Source organism: Rhodnius prolixus, unplaced genomic scaffold (assembly GCF_049639745.1).
Source record: "Rhodnius prolixus isolate KJV_2025 unplaced genomic scaffold, Rpr scaffold_1, whole genome shotgun sequence".
Classification (NCBI taxonomy): Eukaryota; Metazoa; Arthropoda; class Insecta; order Hemiptera; family Reduviidae; genus Rhodnius; species Rhodnius prolixus.
In genome coordinates, this window is record NW_027411581.1 from 60,607,590 (window position 1) to 60,617,865 (window position 10,276).

Below are 10,276 nucleotides of genomic sequence, written 5' to 3' on the forward strand. Positions count from 1 at the left end.
TGGACCTCTTTAGACATGTGTGCACTGTATGTGGCAAATCTTACAAAAATAAGCATCATCTATCCAGACACCAGAACTATGAATGCGGTGTTGATCCAAGATACCAGTGTCCTCATTGCCCACACAAAGCTAAGTATAAGAATTCACTTAAACTGCATATTGCCGTTAGACATAGGAAATTGATTTTGCCTTAGTGTTGTAAATAAGTGCGAGAAAAGAATGTATAGTTTTCACTGGAACTTGTATTTTAAATTTGTAATAAATAATAAACAAATAATCTAGTAAAGCAAATAATTTTTAATTTTCTAAATAGTATTTGTTTGTACAAGGAGTGTCTTAAACAATTGTTTATATTAAAATTTTATTTTATTTTTGAAAAAATAAAAATGATTCCTAAAAACATAGCTCTTATATTCTTATCAGCACAAATGCTTTCATCCAGCTATCTTGCGAACGTTATGCCGGCTTTAGAATATTTACTATTTTTGAGGAAATAGATTTTTCATTTTCTGTATTTTTTTTTTTTTTTAATATATTTAATGGTGACGAATAACAGGATCTAAGAAAATTAAGGAACTGATTTCTAGTAGTAATGTGATGGCCGACAAAGTGATTGTAACAGTTTAGCGAACAATCCAGCGAACTTGTGAGACGAGAGTCGGCGAATCAGTCAGCTGGAGCCGATAGAGTCGTTGCAATATCATGGCCAGCTGGTGTTATTGAACTTGGTTAGGGCTCCTGCCTAATAGTTTTTAAGTTTGCATTTTCTTTCCCTAATTTATATAAGGAATAGCATTTTCTTATGGTACATTTTTCTGCCTCCATATATTATTTACTCGTATTTAACGATTAAACTTCTGAGGAGTTTCGTTATTTTCTCCTTTCCATCTAAAGTGACTTGCGCCCAAATTTTCATTACTAATATTTATCTTTAAATATTGCCGGCAACTGTAAGTGAATGGTGAGTAATTTTACGTGAATAACCACATTCCAAACGCTGAGTATAAGACTGTGGCCAGTTTTTATTTGGTTTACCAAGATATCATGTCTGGGATTAGTTTCTTAAGCCCCACCTTAAAGCTTAAACTCAATTATTGAATGTTTATTTTACAGCTTATAGAGATCATGTTGCCTATATTATTTTGTCTACTAATTCTCAGAAACAATCTCATAAAGAAGATGACGGTGTTGTATCCTGTGAAGCAAGAATAGTTGAAATGAAATGAAAAAGGAATGCTATTTACTCTTCAAATCATCCTTCTGGTCCCTCAAAAAATTCTGGGTTTGCCCCCTGATTCTTTATAACAAATTAAGTTTTTTTTACTTCTTAAAAATAATAGTATTAATTATTATTATTAATCAATATCTTTTCTTCCAGAAATGAAAAGCGAAAACCATGAGTGCAGAGTTTGTGGTAAATCATACACCTTCAAAAGAAGTTTGGCCAGGCATCTTAAATATGAATGTGGTGTTGAACCTCAATTCCATTGTCAACATTGCGCTTATAAAGCTAAGCATAAGAATTCACTTGTAAAGCATGTTGCCATCAGGCATCATAAATCGTTAGATTTATAGAATATTCAATAGAGATTTTGTGAAAATAGAGTTTATATTTTACAAAAAGGATATTAGTGTATATCCTAGGTATTTTTTGTTTTTGTTTTTGCATTTCAGAATGCAGTTATTCTCTCTACTAGTGCCTTAATCGTTGCACATTTTATTTTAATTAAAAAAAAGTAAATAGTAAAAACAAAATTTCGTTAATAATTTTATGTTTTTTTCGAAGACATGAAAAATATTATCAGAAGAATGCACCGATGTGAATCTTATTTAGTGATTAATTAGGTTCTTTTTATGCCGTTTTGACAGATATTCTTGTCTTCTTCAAGAATTAATTAGAAGTGCTTACGGTGGATTAAGAGTCTGGAAGTATCTTTAACATTTCTTTCGCAGCACTTAAACGTTTTTGTTATTTATTATAATTCTTTACTTTAACATTTTACTCTATAAATGTCTGTTATTCCACACCGTTTCTAGTTTAATATTATGTAGCGTAAGCTATGAATTGGTCATATTGAATGATGTAAATTGTTCAATCCACCCTGTATAGTCGCCCTGACGTGATGATAAATTTGTCGAAACTGACGTTTTAAATTAATGATTTGTATTTTATAAGTGAAAACTCCTGCATTACTTGATCTTGTACTTAAAAAGAAAAATAGTTAGGGTTTATGTGTTTCTTATTATCTCAAAGATGCTTGCAACATTAGGATGTATGCATGTTCTCACATTTAGTCAACAATCCTAGGCCAAACTAGGCCAATATTACAAAATAATTCATTCCCTTTCTAAATAAATAATTAAAAAGCAAGATTACTTTGACGTGTTATATCGTATATCAGTTTGTATTCACCAGTAATTATTCTTCAAATAAAGTATTACAAAAACCAGGATTTAAAATAAAGAATTCTGGTTGATTTTATTTTTGTAGAAATGAAAAACAACAATTATATGTGCACATTTTGCGGTAAATCATATAATTGTAAAGGAGATTTTTCTAGGCATTATAAATATGAATGATCCTCATTTCAAATACGTATCCTCATTGTCCTTATAAAGACAATTATAGTATTAATCTTGAAAAAAACATGTTTTTGATAAATATAATGATAAATGTTTATTTCCTATTTTTATTGTACACTAAAAAAATAAATTTAAATTGATGTTATAGCCATTCATTTATGTATATAACAAAATAGAAAATTTTCTAAAAAAAAGTAGCATGTATACATGAGCAGCATGTATACTTATAAAAAAATATGTGCATGTATACTAAAATGGTTTATTATGTAAGAAAGGATATTATTATTACATAATAATAAGTTATTATTTCGGATTTTTGCAGAAATATTTACTTTAGCAATATTATCAGCTACTGAAAAACATAAGGACTTATTAAGCTGTAGTGCTTTGCGGCTGGAAACCTCGTATTTTAATTTTCTCTTACTATAGAAAGAATGGAGCAAACGTCTTCAAATTTTTTTCACTCTTAATACACATTTTGAGGGCCTCAGAATGCGAAAAAAAGTTATTTTTAGCGTAAGAACAGAGAACAGAATATATATTTGATGTCTCTCTTCTAGTTTTTATTATCATTTGAGTCTTTTAGAATGTTTTGTTCCTTAACCATACTTCTGAGGACTGAAAAAAAAGACATTATTGACTACACTTTTTCTTTTTTTAAATTCGCTGCTGTCAATATGTTAAAAGAACAAAAAACAGCCCTATCTTTTGAAGAAATATTTATCATTTGTGGATCTACAGCTTATTCCATGTCGCTTTTTGCTGTCTATTTCTTCGATACAAGATATCTCTTCTTCTTTTTTTTACCAAAATAATGTAGAATGTAATGTGAAGAGTTCACTGCTGTACCAGTTTATTGCTTAAGTGTATAATAGCACATTTTGCTATTATTGATATCGTCAGTGGGCTGTTGGAGTAATGAGTTCTTACAAATATTTCATCGCTTCTTAATTACTGTTGTTTAATGGCCACTAGACGCACATATACCACCGCTATAATCATATTACATACTCTGAATAAACAAAGATACATGAATTCGGAATTCTTGAACTACTTCAACTGGTAACTCACTCATTTTAGATTATATTTTTGACTTAAGGGCATATTTATTTTGGTGAAGGACTTTTATAAGTATTATTCCTTCTAGCTGATAGTTTCCTAACTCTAATTGGGTGTAGTAGTCTCTGATTAGAAATTTCCTACCTTTTGAAGTAGTTTAAATCTCGAAATGTGTACCATTTAAACTTATACAGTGTGGAACCGGATAAGTGACGAAAATTTTTTTTTGTTAAACTACATTCAAAATGTTGCTCCCACTCAAGATTGTTGAATCTTCCTCACAACGTTAGCAGAAATTTAATTTATCAGCAAGACGGAGCTCCACCTCATTATTCGGTGAAAGTCAGAAGATGGTTGTCGCAACGTTTTCCTGAGTGGACAGGGCGAGGTGGAACTACCGCGTGGCCACCGAGATCTGACCTCAACCCTATGGACCACTTCGTATGGGGTTTTCTTAAGAGTGAGGTCTACAAGGTTGAGGTCAACAGTGAAGAAGAGGTGTGAAGACGGGTAATTGCTGCTTCAGAAAAACTGAAAGAGCGATTATCATTTTCAGCAACTGTGGGAACAATGCGAAAACGCGCTCGGTTATGCGTCAGGAATCGAGGTCGGCATTTTGAGAACATGATACATCAATAATTATGATACTAAGTAATTATGTATTTTACATGCTTAAAGAAATGATTTTGTTAATAAATAATCATTTTGATATGCGAGTACGCTTCATCCAGTCCCCTTTGCTTCCTTCGCTAACACCGTGTTTTTCAGCACTTCCTCAGTAATAGACCAAAGGAAACAGCTATTATTGAAACTGATTATTATACCATTGGAAAGAGTATTAAAAGGAGCAGTTTTTGTGAAATTTGACAGCCTCTAAGACCAATTTTGTCGAAGAGGCTAATTTTTGAAAATTCTAAATTCCTAAAAAAAGTAACGTTCTTATTGTAGTAAATGAATCTGATTAAAGTTAAATAACTACGAAATTGATCTATTATTATAGGAAATTTAATGCTGAATCCGAAAATGAGGTGAAAAATGTAAATAAGTGAGGCACAAGATGAGAAATAGTGTTTTTATGACGTAAGGTCGGGTTTAGTCGAAAAAAAACTTAAAAAATCATAACTTTCTAACAGATAGAGATAGGACACTCGTTCAGGCGGCGTTGTACTACACTTGAATGTAGTTTAACAGAAAAAAAATTTCGTCACTTATCCGGTTCCACTCTGTATTAGTCTCATCATTTACTTTACATATAAAATCGCTCTAATAAATGTAATCATGTTGATAAATGCACACGCTAAAAAATACAATTACTTATTACATTTATGTATATAACTCTTTTCTATTTTTTAGAATAAAAGGAAAGCTGTGAAATAAAATATTTTGTGGAAAATATGCTTCTACGGTTCTCTAGACAATACAAATTGCAATATTTTGTTAAACAAATTTCATGTCCAAGTTATTGATAATAAAGCAAGATATAAGGTATTCAACAAAGAATGGATATTTCAGTAATTTATTTTTTTCAGAAGTAAAAGGCAAAAACTTTGTCTGTTCGATTTGTGGTAAATCGTACAATTGCAAAGGAAACCTGACTAGGCATTGCAAATATGAATGCGGTGTTGAACCACGATTTCATTGCAAATATTGCCCATACAAGACTGGACGAAATAATAGACTTAAAGCTCATATAATAATAAGACATTCTAATTTAATAAATTAAATTTTGATTTGTAAATTTGATTGCTATAGGTTGGATTTAAATTTTAACAAATTATTTCATTTCACTCTGTAACCTTCAAATTTTTGATAAAGTTTAATATTTAATTGAAACTTTTGAGTTTTATTTGGAATTGACTTTATTATATACTTACATAGATCAATACTGTTAAATTATAAAATATAGATCCGTCGTTTTGGAATGATAGTTTTGTTTTTTAAGTTCTTATATAACCACTGAATAGATGGCATTTCGCCTAGTTTGTGTATTTATCATTTGATTTAAACCAACCCTTAGATTTTTTTTTGCATTGGCTTTTGCCATACAGCCAGCATCGTCTATGTATACAGCCTGCAACGTCTAGGTGCTTATCACTAGAATATCACTCACCATTCTTACTTATAAATACATTCGCTTCACTCATTCATCTCTCTACTATATACTACTATTTACATAAACTGCAGCTAATGGATGGATCAGTACTCTATATTCCTCCCATCCTTATAGCTTAACCGAAATTAAAATCACGAAATCCTTCTGTAATTCATTCTATAACTTTTAAATACATTCATATTTCCTTTGCTAGCTCTGCTATAGATTTAAGCACATAGATGTTGGTGGAGAATATTATGCCTTCGTAGCGAAATGGTGCATCTAAATACATTCGTTTCCTTTTTACCACATAACGTGGACATATCATTATTATATTGTCTTGAAATCCTCCTCCTCATTGCAATCTACGCAAAGGAGGAGAGGACCTAAACCCTTAGATTAACTTAGTTTTAGTTGCAACATACAGTAATTATCACTCATCTAGTGTGTAACATTTTTTTAGAGGTTCATAATATACTTTGAAATTGCCATAAGTTTCATGCAATTTAGCTGGAAAAATAATAGAATGCACCCAAACCAATTAGCGGTTGACAAGTATGGCTCATTCAAGGTTTTTTTTTTTGTCCTCCCTTGAGCGGAAGTAGTGCAGCTGTTAGGTTCTTTTTTTTGGCTTCTGCAAATCAGGATGTTCCCATTCAAAATCGTGTTAACCATATTCAATATGTAGCAGAAATCATTTACTGAGATGAAGTCATTCTAAATAGTGGAAATTGTGAGTATTTCTAACTAATGCAAATATTAATTTAAAAAATTTGTTTTATTGATTAATATTTTAATTGATTTAATTTATTTTTTGTAATATTTCAGTTTCTGACGCAATCAACATCTGTCTAACCTGCGGCAGGTCTTACAAAAACAAGAAACATTTATCAAGTCATCTGAAATATGAGTGCGGTGTAGAGCCTAAGTTCCAGTGTCCATATTGTCCATATAAAGCAAAACGTAATACCACGTTGAAGTCGCATATTGGTATTAGACATGCTGATTATTATATGTTTTCTGCTTGAACAGTATTGTATGATAACGTGTTGTAATTAAGTACTATCTAACTTTGTTATTGTTAAGTTAACAATGTCAAATTATCTGTATTGTTAAGTCAATCACTAGCTTATGGCTTTATTAATAAAAATTTATTAATTCATATGTATTTTATTTATTGAAACATAGAGCGGGGCCTGTTCCCAAAGGCAATGCACAAAAGAGGCTTGAAAGGTGTAGGTCAAGATCTGTAACCATAAAAGGGTTCGCCTATAGGGTGTCGTTTGCTTTCACTTGGAGAGGCAAGTGATGAACTTGTATGACGCATGCTCTAACTGCCTCTCCAGCCCAAAAGCGCAAGGGCGCTTCCAAAGTCTCTTGAAATGTTCGCTTGGATTATCTCACCCAATGCCCAACAATCTCCCAAGAAGCCTTCCATACCAATCAACATTTATGCAGCAAGCATCCCAAACTAGAGACTTAATTCTAGTCCCTACCACCTCTTCGTGCATGACAACCAAACTGTGTTTTATGGTATGTCTACATTAATAATAATGTGATATACACCAATATATTGTAATTATGAAAGAGCTTAGTTTTAATATTTCACTGAACTGCAACATGTAGTTGCACTTATCACTTATCACAGCAGGGTTGTTTAGTGCAAGAGTTGCTGGAATATCTAAGGGGCGCTAAGATCCACGTAGTAGTGGTTTAAGATGTTTGATAGTTTAGTGACTTTTCATACTTCAACAGTAGTTTCTCATTGTTACATTGAACACATTCACCGAAGCGTTTGATTATTGTTGATCGCCCAAAATCAACTGAGGTTTATAAAAAAAAAAAAGCATGCTGTTAGAACAATAATCTGTTTTGAACAATTCTGTTTCCAGTACATTCAGCGTTATCCAATTCAACAAAACCGTTGTTTAATGTAATGTAAGTATAAAAGGTACTTTCTGAATTCCAGATACTTCACTGAATAGACATTGTTGCGAAAAATGTGGGAAAAGTTACAAAAATAAGCGTCACCTCACCAGCCATAAGAAATACGAATGTGGAATGAAGCCTCGATTCCATTGCCCGCACTGTTCGTACAGATCATTCTGGAAGAGCACACTCAAGACACATGTGGCTTTGAAGCATGTAGAATACTTTACTTCCTTAAAAATTTAAAATAACAAGTATTCAGAACTTTGTTAAATTTTTTGTTAGAGTTAAATTTTATATATTACAAATCAAATTTCTGATTATTTTTTTTTTTAGCACCTAATTTTATAATATTGCACAAAAATTATTGTTAAATACAACGCATTATAAAAATAATATTTTTAGTTTTAAAACATCAAAGAATGATGTAAAAGAAAGTGTTATTTATAAGAGATTTGATGTAAACAAAACGAAGTATATTTTGTTTTATATACAGGGTGACCAAAGTTATATGCTCCACCCACTTTTTTTTTTAACGGCGGGAAATTTCGAAAAAATAAAAAACACGTATTTAATCATTTTTAGTCTAGTTTATTTTCAGTGATTGACCCATTTTTTTAAACCCTTGTATCTCGAGATACAGCATCCAACTTTTGTTTTTCAAATGGAACGTTATATTTTTTGTTGCATATTTTTATAGTATTTGAGCACCTAAAAGAAACAAAAATTTTTTTTTTGAAATCGGTTAAGTTTTTCAAAAGTTATGGTAATTTAAAATATGAAAAACAAATTTCAGTTTACTGTCAAAATTACGTTATTTTTTTAAAGAATCTGTTCAAATTGGGCACAATCAACGGATAGGCAAGCCAAAACTCTGGACTCCCTCGCTTTGCTTGTAGCAGCACTTATGGTAACAAAGTCAAGATCTAGGCAGGCTAGAGTTATTCGACGTTCAGGTTGTTTTTTCTACAAACGTTTGGTGTGGAGTTTTAGGAAATCAACTAATCGGCCCATACTTCTACAGAGAGAACTTAACTGCTGCAAGGTATCTAACTTTTTTTTAAGAGACATTTTGCCAGTTCTGCTTGAAGATGTTTCTCTACAACGTCGGCTAGATATGTATTTTCAGCAAGATGGTTGCCTGGCACATAATGCGAGAGTTGTTCGACGTTACCTGGACAGAAATTTCCATGAAAAGTGCTTGGGAACTCATTGCCCCATCCAATGGCCACCTCGATCTCTGGACTTAACCCCAATGGACTATTTTTTTGTGGGGATATCTAAAAAAATAAAGTGTACAGTAACCTTAATCCCGTGGCCTCAGTCGATGATCTGAAACGTCGAATAACTCTAGCCTGCCTAGATCTTGACTTCGCCACCATAAGTGCTGCTACAAGCAAAGCGTGGGAGTCCAGAGTTTTGGCTTGCCTATCCGTTAATAGTGCCCAGTTTGAACAGATTCTTTAAAAAAAATAACGTAATTTTGACAATAAACTGAAATTTATTTTTCATATTTTAAATTACCATAACTTTTGAAAAACTTAACCGATTTCAAAAAAATTATTTTTGTTTTTTTTTAGGAGCTCAAATACTATAAAAATATGCAACAAAAAATATAACGTTCCATTTGAAAAACAAAAGTTGGATGCTGTATCTCGAGATACAAGGGTTTAAAAAAATGGGTCAATCACTGGAAATAAACTAGACTAAAAATGATTAAATACGTGTTTTTTATTTTTTCGAAATTTCCCGCCGTTAAAAAAAAAAGTGGGTGGAGCATATAACTTTGGTCACCCTGTATATATTATAACATCATCTGTTTAGAACTGTTACACTACTTTGTTTTAATTTCAGGATTGCATTTTGGAAATTATCTGAGTGGTCGTTTTGGTTGCATGACTTGTGGAAAAACATATACACACCAAAGAAATTTACATCGGCATATAAAATATGAATGTGGAGTGGAAAGACAATTTCAATGCCCTTATTGTATGTATAAAGCGACTAGAAAGAGTGCACTTAAATCGCACATTACATTGCGACATATGGATGTTTCTGTAATTGTATAAATGAAATAAAAAAAAAAAAAATGTACTCCTTTTGTTTGGTTATTTAGGGTGATTACAGTTTTTTAATTTTCTGTTATTAAACTAGTGAGCGGCAGTTTGTTTTTGTTTTTTAATTATTATTATCATCAAAAACTTGGTCGTTCATATTTTTTAGTTGTACTATAGAACAATTAGTAATTATTTCTACTTTATTAAGAGAAAAAAATTGAAACATACAGTATTGTATGAAATTCTCATTATATAAGTTATTAATATAATTTTTTTTCTTTCTCACAAATTTTTGTAAAAAGCCACAATACATGTAAAATTATTAAAGCATGTTTTAAACGTAATTCAAAAGACATGAAAGATAATAAAATTATGCAAAACCAAGTTGAAATTTCTTTTAAAGAATAAAGAAATGCATAAATAATTTGCATATCACAGCCAGTTGAGCTTCATATTCTAGCTCTACAAAATTCTTTTTTTTTGTAGAAGTTAGGCCTAGAGCTTATCTCTTTTTGTTTTTGAATCTAATGAACATTAAAAAAGTAAGTAAAGTTAC

General features: G+C 31.2%; 2 long non-coding RNA genes across 2 annotated transcripts; both read left to right on the forward strand.

Annotated features, from left to right (window-relative positions):
• Positions 1 to 1,156: 1,156 nt before the first annotated feature.
• Positions 1,157 to 2,730, forward strand: LOC141450653 (uncharacterized). Its single transcript, XR_012456221.1, has 2 exons — positions 1,157 to 1,282; positions 1,379 to 2,730. It is a non-coding gene; the product is annotated as an uncharacterized lncRNA (long non-coding RNA).
• A 4,973-nt stretch (positions 2,731 to 7,703) lies between these two features.
• LOC141450640 (uncharacterized) lies at positions 7,704 to 9,645 on the forward strand. Its single transcript, XR_012456205.1, has 2 exons — positions 7,704 to 7,917; positions 9,518 to 9,645. It is a non-coding gene; the product is annotated as an uncharacterized lncRNA (long non-coding RNA).
• The last annotated feature ends 631 nt before the right edge of the window (positions 9,646 to 10,276 follow it).